The sequence below is a fragment of the Macrobrachium rosenbergii genome, chromosome 46 (assembly GCF_040412425.1).
Source record: "Macrobrachium rosenbergii isolate ZJJX-2024 chromosome 46, ASM4041242v1, whole genome shotgun sequence".
NCBI classification, from domain to species: Eukaryota; Metazoa; Arthropoda; class Malacostraca; order Decapoda; family Palaemonidae; genus Macrobrachium; species Macrobrachium rosenbergii.
This window is the reverse complement of record NC_089786.1, coordinates 26,870,269-26,887,409: the sequence shown is the minus strand read 5'-3', so window position 1 is coordinate 26,887,409 and position 17,141 is coordinate 26,870,269.

Sequence of the window (17,141 nt, the reverse complement as noted above, 5' to 3'; positions counted from 1 at the left end):
ATTTGAATCATTCTATCAGTATTTTAATTTATGTATAAAACTGCTTGAAACTCTAAATTCAACCTAACACTATATACTTTAACACTAACCCTGACATCTTCTGTCTGCATTCCTACGCAGCATGAGATAACTCCGACCGAAAAGGGAGAAGCTGTAAAAGGGGTCAGGCTGACACTACGTTAACGACAGTGCAAAAATGAAGCTATTTTCACCCTTCCGCATTTCAAATGCCTTTATCTGTGTCAGGCTCTATGAACGTCAAAGGAAAATTTTTTTGTATAGACACCCGCCTATAGGGTAAATCTCCCCTCTCGATACTCATACAATATTGGGATAAAGCATAAAACTAGAGCTGCTGCATGTATATACACACACACACACAGACATATATATATATATATATATATATATATATATATATATATATGCATATATATATATATTTAGGGTTTGATATATATCGTTATATATAACTGTATATAGGGGATATATATATATATATATCCATTTATCACTTAAAAATTCTGCTTCGGTGATAATATCGGGGATATTATATATATATATTATATAAATATATTTATATTTATATATATATAAATCATGATAAAATTATATATATATATATGTATATATATATATATATATACATATATGCATATATGTATGGCTTTAGGTTTGACCGTCGACCGAGTCGTTGAAATAACTGTGTCGAGGGATCGAGACCCCGCAGTACTGATCCATTTATCACTTAAAAAAATTCTGCTTCGGTGATAATTCCCCATCGGGGATATTCACGAAATAGAGTGAATTGGAAATTAAAGGACATTTGTAGTTTCATGATCGTATATAAATCACGAAGTAGATAAAAATTATATATATATGTATATGTATGTATATATATATATATATATATATATATATATATATATATATATATATATATATATATATATATATATATATATATATATATATATATATATATATATATATATATATATATATATATATATATATATATATATATATATATATATATATATATATATATATATATATATATATATATATATATATATATATATATATATATATATATATATATATATATATATATATATATATATATATATATATATATATATATATATATATATATATATATATATTGTCATGATGTTGTTCTAAATACCTAGTTATCACATACCAGTTATAGAGCTCATAACTTACCTCACTTACAGCCAATTACCTGAACTCTCATAGCAAAAAAATAAGACTGAATGCTCTAAGGGCAACAAGTGATCCCTTAAAAGAATCATAATTCATGTGAGGTCTCAATATCTAAACATAAAATACACTGTAGTATATTAAAAGGGCATCACTCTCCTTAAGCACTGTTTAACTCTATATATCACTCTTTGATTAGAGTCACTTCAACAAAAAAACTGAAGGAACATAAAGAAATATTGCTTTACATAAATATTTTATTGACAACTGGCTTCCATCTCATTTTCTATAGATACTGCAAATATTTCCTAAATAGGAAACTATCTGTTTCTCCCGTTGTTAGTACAGTACCAAGGAAGAAACTTTATGCCAGTATAGCATATATTCAAGACAATAAATTTAGAAAAAAACATTAAGTCTCCAACAGAAAAACATTTTAACATGTTACACCTTATTTTCATTACAAAAAAAAAATTTACAAGAAGATCACTGTTTGGATTTAAAGATAGACTGCCCAATAATGCCATCTTCAGTCATGTACAAATATGCTTGCCTCAAATATAATTCGGGGACATATGTGGGATCGACTAAACGATTGCTGAGGGTCAGGGCTGATTCACATAAAGGTGTTAGCCATCGCACTGGTTGCAGACTGTCAAGTCCTGAATTTTCCAACATCAGAAATCATGCTGAATTATGTAAAAACCAATATTGAATATTCTGACTTCTCTGTTTTGGGCCAAACAAGTTGTTTTCATGAGCTGCACATTTTAGAATCGTTATTCATTAAGCAGTTAGTGTCCAAATTGAACTGACATACTCCTCTGTATGGCTCTTTCTTGCTTGGGCCGTTTTCTTTGTTGCTTCTCTCTCCTTTTCTGGTCATTCAGTCTTCAACTTTTGGTCTAACAGGTGCTTTTACTTGAATTATTTAACTTTTTAATGTACATATTCATAATATGTCGAGACTTTAAAATAAAAGAAAATTGTATTCCATGTTTTTCAAAATTGTAAGTTTTTTCTTTCTCTTTTAGCCTTGAAAATGTAACAATATCGTCACCCTTACCTGATGTGTTTTGTGGTCTGACTGCACCAGCATCTCTATATTATATATATATATATATATATATATATATATATATATATATATATATATATATATATATATATATATATATATATATATATATATATATATATATATATATATATATATATATATATATATATATATATATATATATATATATATATATATATATATATATATATATATATATATATATATATATATATATATATATATATATATATATATATATATATATATATATATATATATATATATATATATATATATATATATATATATATATATATATATATATATATATATATATATATATATATATATATATATATATATATATATATATACACTGCTATTGTATGAAACCATAATCGAAGGTTGAGAATCCCTTTACCAATGTTGGAACCACTGGTATAAGGCTCATTATGCGAAGAAGTTGGAAGCTAATTTTGATTTTCATGGCATATAAAAATGTCATTCTTTGGCCTCTTCTGTGATATTAACAAGATTTTGGAACATTATAATAACGGATATTCTTCTTACTAGTTCTTCGTAGAAATGTATACTAGTATAAAAGTGGGAAAAAAATCCTATGCTAACAAATGAAATTGATTATGTATTGGCATGCAGGCAACTGTTTTGAATATCATATAGAGAAGAAGGGAGTCCACATACTTGCTATAATAGTGTGAATGCGCATTGGGTATAGGCTAAAATTCACAGTAATTTTCTAAAAAAAAATATGCTTTCAGTGCACATATCCTAACTGGTACTGTTTCTGCAAAAAAAGTTTTAAAAATTCGTTCCTTCAGTATGTCTTGTAATCAAGTGATAGAGAGAGAGAGAGAGAGAGAGAGAGAGAGAGAGAGAGAGAGAGAGTTAAGCATAATGGAAATACCTTCGTCAGGTCTTCCGGACAGTACCTAACTTCCCTGGGTTGGGAGTGTTATATATACATTAACTGTAACTGCAGATGAGCGATCACCAAGTACAAGCAGAAAAATTATGTCGAACTCTATCATGGGAAAATATGCATCTGTTCTGGAGTAACATGAGCGAGACAGTGTGTTTATTCACCGTGATATTGTTAATCTTGATAATGACAACAAAAGAAACATTAATCGCTCAGTTCCCGTATTTTCAAAATTTGTAAAGGCACTCCGCAGCTGCAAGGGACAGTGAGCGTAAACACTGAGGTTCTCTTGTTTTCTTCTGACCAAATAATTTCAGAAAACAAACATTGGGTGTTTCCTATCAGCTCAGCTGAATGCTGCATCTCATTAAAGTACAAAATGTCATATATAAACTTGATTCATTGTGAATTTAATGGTCAGGATATGCTAGATATCACAAAACTGGTGGCCTAAAAGCACCATTAAACCTAACAATAAGGCACAGGGAGGTCAACAGTATCTGATAAAATGGGGGCGAAGGAAGTGAACCTTTGACAGGTTATGCTTGTAAAAAAAAAAAAAATTAAAACATGGTTTTATGAAAATACACTAAAAAAGTGAAATATAAATCTTTTGAGACATGCCAGGATTCTCTTACAATTAATCATGTCTAAAGAAATAAAGCATGGGCGCCAATCATGGAAAGAAGCGCTACAAGAAAAGAAATATATTTTTTCCGTTTCTTGTAGCATGTTTGGCGGCCACGCTTTTATTTCTGTAGACATGATTAATTGTAAGAAAATCCTGGTGTCTCAAAAGATCTATTCACTTTTCAGTGGATTTTAATTAAAGCGCGTTTTAATTTTTTTATTTATTTTTTATTTTATACTTTTTAGTTTTGACAGAAATTTTAACTGATTTATGATGGTAGCTAACGAAATTGAGATCTTGTCGAGCCAAAGAAGAGTTATTTACCGAGTCAAAGAACTTGTGAAATATTCTAATAGTTTCATACAAAGCCTGAGGTACTGGGCAAGGTCACTGCCGAGTCACTAGAGGTCACTGCTGACCTACTGATCATGTAAGGTTGTATTATTACCGAGGCTGAGTAACCATGCAAAATTTCAAGTCCATCAGACGAAGGGAACAGGTCGAAAATTGAGTTACAAGATTTGACGACAGACAGACAGACAGGCGCAGAAATCAAGTTAAATAAAAGCATGTAAAAAGTAGAATCACTCTGGCTGATTGAATGGATATGTTAGCGATTGTCGCAGTCAAGCGCTGCTACTTAAAGTATCCACATGTTCGTAGCTTTTAAACTTTAGTAGGAATGATTATTACCTTCACAACTTTTCAAAATTCTGCAATACATTCAAATGTTCGCAGCTGTTTAAACTCAATCAAGGCTGATATAATACATTATTTTACATCTTTTTACAGTCCTTTTTATTTGGTGATTTTTATGAGAGAGAGAAAAAAAGAAACAAGCATGGTAGGCTATGTATTCAATAATTTACCATTAGTAAGAAAACAAAATAAGTAATTGAAAACCATCGTGACTTCTCCATCTATGTTCTAGGAAGAAATTAAGTTTGTTTTCGTGCTTTATTTTTCATTCCCGTTATCCAAAAAGGTAATTAAGTTCCCATGAGCTTGTAGAGCTCTTGAAAACATAATTTACTCGTATGAAAAATACTTTTAGTATATCTTGTGAACGTAAGACTGGTAATTAAGGGTAATAAAGTGATCTTTTATTAATAGCACGAATTTTAAGAATATAAGGCCTAAACAGCTGGGGGTGTTAAGTTAATTCAGCCCTACATAATTTTGTACAATGGGGCGTGAAGGAGCTCAGATCTGTTCCAAGCCGTAATCTTGATTTACCAGCAACTGCTGAACAATTATTCGTGCGAGTCTAGATAGCTGAATATACAACTCGGTAACCTTATTTATCAAGACGTAAGCTGCTATAAGACATACATATAGGGATGATGAGAAGATTTTGTGGGCATGTGTGTGTCTGAGAGAGAGAGAGAGAGAGAGAGAGAGAGAGAGAGAGAGAGAGAGAGAGAGTATGTATAAGTATGAAAGGAAACGACGTCTTTAAGAATAATAAAATCAGTAGAACACTCTAGATAAGAAACGGGAGACCAATTACCCCACATCAATAGAATCCTGTGAATCTTTTAATTTCTATGAATGTTTTGCTTCCCTTTCGGCGTCAAGTTCTCCCAGGAATTGGATATGTTTTATATGTCTTTCATATACCTATTTTCATTAAAAACTATTAGAAAACCAAATATATATATATATATATATATATATATATATATATATATATATATATATATATATATATATATATATATATATATATATATATATATATATATATATATATATATATATATATATATATATATATATATATTATATATATATATATATATATATATATATATATATATATATATATATATATATATATATATATATATATATATATATATATATATATATATATATATATATATATATATATATATATATATATATATATATATATATATATATATATATATATATATATATATTGAATTTCTATCAATATTTTCTAGTCTACATAATCATCCATTGGTGACCGTTCTCCTTCTTCTGTTCTTTTTACTCGCTCGCTACTAAACAAAATTTCTTGAAAAATGTACTTCTAAAAAACTTGTACTTCGAGTTTGTGTAACAACTTGAAGAGCTTTTTTCTTCTTGTAAAATCTTTTCTCCATTAACCACTGTAAACAAATGAGCACTCAGGGAACAATTCTTCTCAGGGTTCTTGTTTGCTGGGCCATTAGGATTTCTCCTCTCTCTTATGCAGTAAAGCAAAACACTTAACCTACTTTTGTTGTAATTGTTTATAAAATTTTGAAATGTTTGTTTCCCTGCAAAAGTACAAGGCGAGAATTTGTCTTTAATGGCACACCGACGTAGGCCAATCCACTCTGACATTAAAACAGCCTTAAACATTATTTTGGAGTGACCCTTTGATCATAAGGTTTCATCAATGGAGGATTGTTTTCCTCCACCACTTCCCCCACCATAGCCTTCCAAGCATCCTATGAAAAAATTAAGCCTTTAGTAGCCGTAAAGAACTGAAAGGCAACAGGAAGACTGACATGAAAAGACTTTGTTAACTTTTCAACACCAAAGGTTCTGGGAAATATTTTTCACCAGTCCAGATTGTGTCGTTTTATTGTACTAATGTTTACGACGACTGGTGTGATTTAACATAATGTCATGCATTAAACTGTGCTCATGACCTATGAACAAAGCATATGTAACTTAATACAGTGACCAAGACTGCAAACACAAAATTACTAGTGTAATTAGAGCAAGAGCTTCTCGAAAATGGATTAAGAAAAATAGACAAATAGCTAAATATAGAAATCAGCATTACGTTTGGTTAAAATACGGGAAAGCACGAATAGATTTCACCGGAGGGGAAAGACTGAAAAAATAATAACAAGTAGGACGCTTGCTAACAAATACAAAGAGAGCAAGATTGCCGTTGTATTTCCTAATGAAAGCCTTATATGAAACGAAGAAGAAGGTCGTTTCCGGAAGCACCGCCCCAAGTCTTGTATCTGAGGCAGATGTGTTCGGACCCTGCGCTAAGAGACTCCCCTAACTTCTCACAGGAGATGTCTTCGAAGCTCCGAAAAAATGGATGAGAAAACTTTTTCTCCTTACAAAATTAACGATAATCTTCTAGTAAATTCTTAGGATGGTCTTTGTTTGCTATAATCAGCAAGAAGAGAGAGAGAGAGAGAGAGAGAGAGAGAGAGAGAGAGAGAGAGAGAGAGAGAGAGAGAGAAGAAGAATAACATGCCAATATTAAGTTTCCATGTTGCATAAAAGATAAAACTTTCTTGGTATAACATTATAAAAACAATGTAAAAAGTGCTACCCATGATAAAATTTGAAGCGTAACTCGCCGATAGAACCAGCTATGAATGGAGGCGTAAATCTGGTTTCCATGAAAACCAGAATTTGCGTTTGGCTGTGGCTTATTATTGTTTTTTTTATTATTTAAAGGCTTATTATATTGTTTTTATTATTATAATATATATATATATATATATATATATATATATATATATATATATATATATATATATATATATATATATATATATATATATATATATATATATATATATATGATAGATATATATATATATATATATATATATATATATATATATATATATATATATATATATATATATATATATATGAGAAGCTCATAAGTCACATATATTTTATGAATTACGATAAACAGTAAATTTTTGGTTAGTAAGTGTGGCTAAATGCATTATGAAAACCCTTGAGAGAATGTTTGTCTGCTGTCTGGCGCACATCCTGATTAGAAAAACTGTATGCGTGTTAAATGCATCAGATATTCTTGAAACGTGAGAACATCTCTGTCTGGCAACAAGACTCTATGAGTTGGTTCGCCTGGAATGTCCAGGTTCCGGAGAATTCGTTCATATATGTTTTTTTTTTGCGGGGGCGTAGCCCTAGGATGTGAAAGTATTAGTTATCAAACACATTGTCATTCGAAGATCGACACTGAATACTGATAGAAGCCTTCGTTGAAGGCTCTGGTGGTTTGAGACCTGTCGACTAAGACTGTGAATATTGCTGTTTGGTGGTAGGAAACATTTTAGATTTCCCAAACTGTAGATTGTTCTTTTCACTTGATGTATATCTCATTTGTGTCAAGCATTTTTTATATTGTGTGTACATTATAAGTAACATGGGAGTGTGTACATTATAAGCAACATGGAAGGAATTCCCATATCTTTATTTTTATACATTTATTTAACAAGGGTTTTATTTCACTTCTTCACATGTTTTGCTGAGGAAGAGGCATAAGATGTACTCATTGATGGGATATACTAGACTTTAACTTACGTTGACCTACTGTGGGGAAATTATTTAGAGAGAATAATTAGTTGAAATGGTGGTCCTTAACACTGTATATTTGATTATTTGGTGAAAATTAGTATTCCATTTTATTTTATTTCTTGCTTCTTACAATCCAGTCATGTTAACTATTGTCAAATAAATTATTTTGGGCAATGCTTGTTTCGCTGTAGACCTGAGAAAAAGAGAGAGAGAGAGAGAGAGAGAGAGAGAGAGAGAGAGAGAGAGAGAGAGAGAGAGAGAGAGAGAATGCGCTTGTGTATGTACGAATGAACGAAGCCAGTAGGCACCTTGATGCGGTCACTATCAAGCTACCAGTAGATGGGACTTCTTGACTGTTAGCAAAGGTAAGCAGTGGGATTAACTCTTTGTAGGGTAATATATATATATATATATATATATATATATATATATATATATATATATATATATATATATATATATATATATATATATATATATATATATATATATATATATGCTTAAAAATCACAGTAGATGCAAGTGACTTCAGTGTATTAGCGAATCCCACAGGAAAATGATTAGCAGAAGTTCAGAACCAAGCGCCTTCACGTTTATTAATGCATCGTCTGGGCACAAATGAGACAGATACAAAGAAGGTTACAAAGTAAACAAAAAGAACAAGAATACCAGATGTCAGTTGTCATAGGGTAATAAACAGAAAGGTAATCCAGGATAATCTGGGAGCGAGTTGTCACAAACTGGAACCATAGACCAAACAGATACGGAAGTTTAGGCTTACAAAATCCAAAAACATGTATAACCTTGAATACCAGATGGTTAATTGCTAGGGGGTAAAAAACAAAAGGTTAATCCACGGCAAATCCGGGATCAGGCGGTCACAAACTAAATCCATATATATACTTAACCATAAGAGAAACGGAATCTTACCCATTCACATTGTTTTGCATATATTTATCAACAACTTTTTTTATTATGATGGCATCAAGTTTAAACAAAACAAGACTTAAATTTTGAACACTTTCGTTATTTGACTTGATAAAACAAGACTCGATGATATTCCTTTTAACACTGTCATTGCACGGGATTAAAGATCTTGCTTTATTCCAGTTAATAGGATGATCTAAATCTCTCATATGTGCGAATAATGCATTATATATTTGGCCAGTTCTCACAGAATATTGGTGTTGTTTGATTCGTTGTGAAAGTGATTTTCCAGTTTGTCCATAATATATTTTATCACACTTTTTACAAGGAATTTCATAGATGCAGCCAGAAACATCTTTAGGAGAATTTTTTATTACTAAACTCTTAACATTAAAATTACTTAAAACAATATCTACGTTGAAAAGCTTTAAAATTTTAGGGATTCGTAAAAACCTCTCATACGGTAATTTGAGAATATTGTGCTTGCTGAATTCAAATTATTAAGTTAAATAAAATATTTTCTTGACTGATTTCCATGCTACATCTACAAAGGTCCTTGGGTATTTAAGTTTCAAAGCAATATCATAAACAGTTTTGATTTCAGAATCAATGAAATGCGGGCTACAAACACGTAAAGCCCTTAAGAACATTCCAGAAAAGACAGAGAATTTAGCATTTTGATGGTGATTGGAATAATAATGAGCAAAAGAGGCAATGTTGGTCGATTTTCGAAAGACTGAAAAGGTGAAATTTCTATCATGTCTATGGACAGTTACATCAAGAAAATTCAAATTACAATTTCTTTCTTCCTCTACGGTAAATTTTATAGAAGGACTAAATTATTTAGCTTAACGAGAAATTCCTGGAGATTTTCGTGAACTGGCCAGATACAAAAAATGTCATCCACATACCTATACCATGTAAATACTGCTAAGGATAGGAGATAAGGGATTACCCATATCCGTACCGAACTTTTATACAAAAAATTCCCCATTGAACCAAAATTTACTATCTTTGATACATAACCTTATAAGATTTGTGAGGTTTGCTACAGTTAAAGGAGCATCATATCATTGTAATTCTTTCTCTAAAAATTCCAGTAAATCATCTACAGGCACTTTTGTAAATAAAGACACAACATCAAAACTAACCATAGTAAAATCAAATTTCAAATTCAGACTATTCAATTTGTCTACAAAGTCGACATCATTTTTTATATTCGTATTAGAAATGTTTCCTACCAAAGGCGTAAGAATTTTTACGAGCCATGTAGATAAATCATACGAAACTGAGCCTGCTGAATTAATGATTGGTCTAATAGGGTTATTGATTTTGGGTGTCTTGACTAAACCGTAGAGATATGGTAGGGAGGAGCACTGAGTGGTAAACTGTTTAATTAAGTGGTCAGAGCCATTTAAAATGGATTTAATATGTTTGCTAAAATGAGTGTTAACTGTCTGTGTGGGATCTCACCTCAGTTTCGTATAAGTTTCAAAATCATTCAATAATGCCATTATTTTCTTTACGTAGTCACTTCTGTTCATTATTACCAATGCATTAGACTTATCTGCTTTCGTTACTTGCAATGTTTCGTCTTTTTTAAGTTATTTTGTATGCCTGGAGAAATCTTACGGGAACATTTGGGGAAGATGGCTTAGCCATAACACCATACATAATACCTTTACAAATATTGATGTCATCAGGACATAGATTATGATAAATTTTTTTCCAAATACCAGAATAATTTTGAAATGTCGACATAGTCCAGGTTACAGTGCAATAACACAGTTAAAAGGATTATCGTCGCATCTTGTTTTATCAAGTCAAAAAATGAAAGTGTTCTAAATTTAAGTCTTGGTTTGTTTAAACTTGATGCCTTCATAATTAAAAAGTTGTTGATAAATGTATTTTTATACATGTTTCTGCAATATGAATGGGTGAGATTCCATTTCTCTTATGGTTAAGTATACACATGGATTTAGTTTGTGACCTTATGATCCCGGATCTGCCGTGGATTGACCTTTTGTTTTTTACCCCCTGGCAATTAACCATTTGGTATTCAAGTTTATACATGTTTTTGGATTTTGTAAGCCTGAACTTCTGTATCGGTTTGGTCTATGCTTCCAGTTTGTAGCAGCTCGATCCCGGATTATCCAGGATTATCTTCATGTTTATTACCCTTTGACGACTGACGACCTGGTATTCTTGTTCTTTTTTTTACTTTCTAACCTCCTTTATATCTGTGTCTCATTTGTGCCCAGACGATGTGTTAATAAACGTGAATTTTTCTTGGTACGGAACTTCTGCCTGTCATTTTCCTGTGGGATTCTCTTATATATATATATATATATATATATATATATATATATATATATATATATATATATATATATATATATATATATATATATGTGTGTGTGTGTGTGTGTGTGTGTGTGTGTGTGTGTGTGTGTGTGTGTGTGTGTGTGTGTGAATAACTGAATCACAAAAATATGGAACGTGATGAATATATAAATAAAGAAAATCCTGAAGAGAAAGAAACACTGGAGTGCTGAGGCCTTTCGACACTAGTTTTTACTTAGCAGACTGAAGAAATATAAAAGTATGTTTACAAAGAAAGCTCATATAAATGACAGATGGGGATTATAAAGGAAACATATGTACCTGGAATCCAACACAATTAAAGAATTAGTAGAACAGCCAAAACAGGATTAAATATTTAAGAGGTTTTTTACAAATGATTAGGACCAACCGTTCAAGAGCAGGGACAGGACAATTAAAAGATTATACAGGTTCGTGACTGACCACCTAAAAATTTTTAGTACAACACAATAATTCTTTTTTTTCTTAAACAATAATAACTTTTTGCAAGATGAACATTTTTACCTCAACCTCAAAATATAAATTTTTTCCTCTATGTTTTTACGAGCCTTGCGCATTGCCAGTCCCCAGTATTTGGATAAAAAAATTGAATACATAAGAAAAATAGGGACAGATTTATGTTATCCTTCACATATACTAGATATTTGTTATAACAAAGCCCACAAAAAGTTTTATAGTGAAAGTAACATGAAGAAAGAAACCCCTAGAAACATTCTTAGCTTGCCTTATTTTAGTGGTTTTGAAAACATAAAATCATTGTTAAAACCATTTTAATGTAAACTTTGTTTTTTCTTATAATAACACACTCAAAAGAATGTTAATAAAAAATAGCCCTAAAGAAAACAACAACATAATATATAAAATTCCATGTTTGGATTGTCCTTCTTTTTATATTGGCCAATCTAGCAAAGACTTAGATGTAAGTATTAAGCAACATAAGTATTCAGTCAATACTGGACAAGCATCCAATGCTATATTCATTCATTTAAGTGAAAACTCTCACAGGATAAATTGGACTGAAAGTTCAGTGATTGCCAGATCGAAAGATTTCTCTTCAAGAAATCTATAGGAGTCCGCTATTATCCAGCTTACTTCCAGTTGTAATTTTAATCTTAGCCCTGGCATGTATTATTTGGATCCCTGTATTAGAAAAATGTTCAAGAATGACCTAAAAGATAAAATCACTGACTTAATTACAAGGTAGCTACTTGATATATATTTTCTGTATATCCGTATGTTTAATATATATTTTTTTTATTTGTAAAAATTTTCATCTTGCAAAAAGTTATTATTGTTAAAAAAAAGAGAATTATTGTGTTGTACTAAAAATTTTTAGGTGGTCAGTCACGAACCTGTATAACCTTTTAATTGTCCTGTCCCTGCTCTTGAATGGTTGGACCTAATCCTTTGTAAAAACCTCTTAAATATTTAATCCTGTTTTGGCAGTTCTACTAATTCTTCAATTGTGTTGGATTTCAGGTACATATGTTTCCTTTATAATCCCCATCTGTCATTTATATGAGCTTTCTTTGTAAACATACTTTTATATTTCTTCAGTCTGCTAAGTAAAGGACTAGTGTCGAAAGGCCTCGCAGCACTCCAGTGTTTCCGTTTCCTTCGTGGATTTTTTATCTTTATATATATATATATATATATATATATATATATATATATATATATATATATATATATATATATATATATATATATATATATATATATATATATATATATTATGATTGTGAAAAATAACAATTGAAACAAAAGGTTTTCAGATTAATGACCCCAGCCTTTGGTTATACGGCGGATTGAGTAGTACTGTACGGCGACTACAGCCAATCATAGGCTGCATTGGTGGCTTAATCTAGTCAATAAGGAGGAAGCACCTTCTGACTGTCCGTCCATTTTCTTATGCACTTTGAAATATTTTCACGAAGAATGTATCCTACAATTGCAGCAAATAAATGTCTTATATTTCCTTTTTCCTTTTAAATGGAACATATAAATAGAGTAAAGGATTTTATTATTTTTTTTTGCAAGTAAAGCATTTAAGCACAATTCATATGAAACGTATATTGTAACAACTTTGTTATCTAACATATACATATATATATATATATATATATATATATATATATATATATATATATATATATATATATATATATATATATATATATATATATATATATATATATATATATATATATATATATATATAAAAATATAAAGTTAAAATAGAAACTAGACTAAAATTAAGTAAAAAAAAACTCTATACATATATACAAATAATATAAAAAGTACAAAGGATATAGGAGTAATATGTGCAGGTGCTGAAGGCACAGACCAGTGACTATTCAGGGTTTCAGGTTCGACTATAAACTCACGAGAGATACAGAGGTGTTGAGGAAGACTGGGTGTTCAACTGTGGAATAGTGTTTCAAGATTGCTAAATATTGTTCGTTAGAGTTTGGCCTATAATTTTAAAATCTTTGTAGTTTTTATGTCATATTTGCATTTCTTTGCATGTTCTATATACATGAAATATTAGTCAATTTGATGTTATATAATATCGATGAGATCCAATCTCACTTTATAACCTCCGTGTGGAGCCGACGTACTTCCCAAGATTACATCTAGGGCAATTAAATAAATATACGACTCCTGAGGTCATTAGTGGATCATTTATATATATATATATATATATATATATATATATATATATATATATATATATATATATATATATATATATATATATATATATATATATATATATATATATATATATATATATATATATATTTCAGAAAATATGGCTGCTACAATTTTAAAGGACATATATGCATTTCATAGCTTCAATGCTTTAAGATGTGATGACAGAAATTTTTGAGTGAGATGGTACTGACAGAGCCGTCAGTTGTAAAATCTTTGTATTCAGCAAATAGTTTGATTCCTCAGCTATCTGCGTAAGAGAACCTCAGCAATATTGGCAGTCAGGTGATCTCGAAGTGTTATGTATATTCGTGAGTACGTGCGTTAATTTGATCTAGATTATGCCAAAATCTGCCCTAAAAGTGAGTTTGATTGTTCATTAACGTGATAGAACTGCAGTTGTCTAGACGTAGCTTTGGAGAGGATCCAGGCTTTGAAATCGGCAGATAAGGTAGAGTTTGAAATCTCTGTTTTTATGGGAGGAAATTGAACTTGTGATTTTTACCATGATTTTCTGATCATTATGAACTTTTGAACTGGTGTGGGAGATTTAATATGAATATTCATACCTCTTTTATATTATTATTTTGTCATGTTACGTTTGCCATATCTTGGCTATGCATTTTACACTTTCCATTATTGTGTTTTGCATTTCATATATTTTTGGGAGTTTTCTATCATGTTTAATTCTTTCGACAGATGTCTGTGGACTGGTTATTGAATAACATGTGGTAGACTGTTTTTTTTTGACATGACTTTAGTTATTGATTTTGGGAGTATGTGTGAGTTTGGATATTTTCAGGCTATTAGCCATAGTGAAACTTCTTTAATCAGAAGTGTTTTGCAGTTTAGAGTTTAGTTATCTGACTCGATATTTCATTTATTATGCATTTTAATCTTTGCTTTGTTTTATTCATTTCTTGTTGGGTTATTTGAATAATAAACCTATTTTTGTAGAAACTATTGCATTTCTTTAAATAGTCCATTTAATTGCTTTGAGAGAATGAGTGAGGTCGGGTGGGTGAACTTCGGAAAACGATGAGAGAGAGAGAGAGAGGCGATAGAGAGAGTGAGAGAGAGAGAGAGAGAGAGGAAAAAGGATGTAAGTGTTTCCATGAGCGAACCTTTTCACGCCTTTTTCCTGAAGAAGACCGTTAGGATTACGTTACGTACACTTTAAAAAGTGTTAATTGTATTTCTTATAATATATATATATATATATATATATATATATATATATATATATATATATATATATATATATATATATATATATATATATATATATATATATATATATGAAAACTTACTATAGATTACTTATCAATGGGCTCAACTTGACAGACGCATCCCACCAAAAGTAAAAAAAAAAAGTTGCAACTACAGTAATTTAGTACAAATCAAAAACAGGGTGGAATATCACCTAACCAATTTCCCTTTCACAGCCGCAACTAGAGATTCAAAGGTCCTATTTAGGCTGATTTTAGGTTGACACCAAGTTGTTGGCACAAAAACAAAGAATGCTTGATTTTGCAATCACTAGAGAAAATGTAAAGTTCTTCTTCTTCTTCTTCTTCTTCTCTCTCTCTCTCTCTCTCTCTCTCTCTCTCTCTCTCTCTCTCTCCATCCGAATAAATCATAAGACACAAGCCGGATTTCGCAGAGCGGTTTATTTTCAGCCCTCTAGCTTCAGTAATTTTTTAACGTGCTGACAGAATATGTGCAGACGGACAGAAAAAGTTATTTCAATAGTTTTCTTTTACAGAAAACTAAAAAACTAATAAATAACTAAAATATATTCATTCGAAACGTACTATTAATTTATATTCTGCCTTTTTGAAACCCGAATCTTTACGTAATTTGCAATATAGTTTTGTTTTATTTCAAGATTTGTTGAATTCTGAAATATGTAGGACCAAAGAGCCTCATGATACTGAGATCATAGAAGCAGTGATTCATATATATATATATATATATATATATATATATATATATATATATATATATATATATATATATATATATATATATATAATATTTATATATATATATATATATATATATATATATATATATATATATATATATATATATATATATATATATATATATATATATATATACTATACACATCACATGTTATATATATATATGTACCCCTGGCACAAGTGTATAGTTATATATACTGAGCACATCATGTTCCTATAAATGTACCGTGGCAACATCTAACAAAGCCAAGTATCGTAACATCTAACAAATACTTTCGTTGTATTGCCTCCTGAATGTATATTAACCACATAAAATTGTGACCAAAAGATTTACTAATAAGTGCATGGCATATATATTCTGAGTATATCAATATTAAGTTCAACATGTTAGGTGCAATTTGTAATAATCTGGCTATTTTATTTTTGTTAAATGCTGCTTACTTTTCAATTCTTAGAAGGTTAAATTATTACTGTTGCCAGCAGCATAAATTGATTCTGTAAAGCAGAGTAAAAGTTATAAGTGATTTATTTTATTTATAATTGACTCTGATATTTAGCAGACATATTATATTTTAGAATAATGCACCCCAAAGTTGTAAAAAGTGAAATTATTGCCTGTTGCAATAACGAAATTTTAGCCATTTCAGTCGACTAAGGGGTAAATGCCACGAAGTTGGGAAGGTATCTAGAGCATTCTCTCTTGCGCTATGCAATAAGTCAAAGGAAAAAAGGACTAAGCAATTGATTAATTCAATTTAGTATGCTTCACTGTAGGCAAATTCGCCTCTAAAACCTCTTTCAACAGTGTTTTTTGGGGGAAAACCACTTTAATCTCTTTCTTGTCCCAAGTGTTGTCGGAAATTCCTTAATTCCAGGTGCAGACCCGATCAGAGCTAATCGTCGCCCGAGGCAGGTTAGCTGGTGGGCTGAACACGTGCATTCTGCCATCTT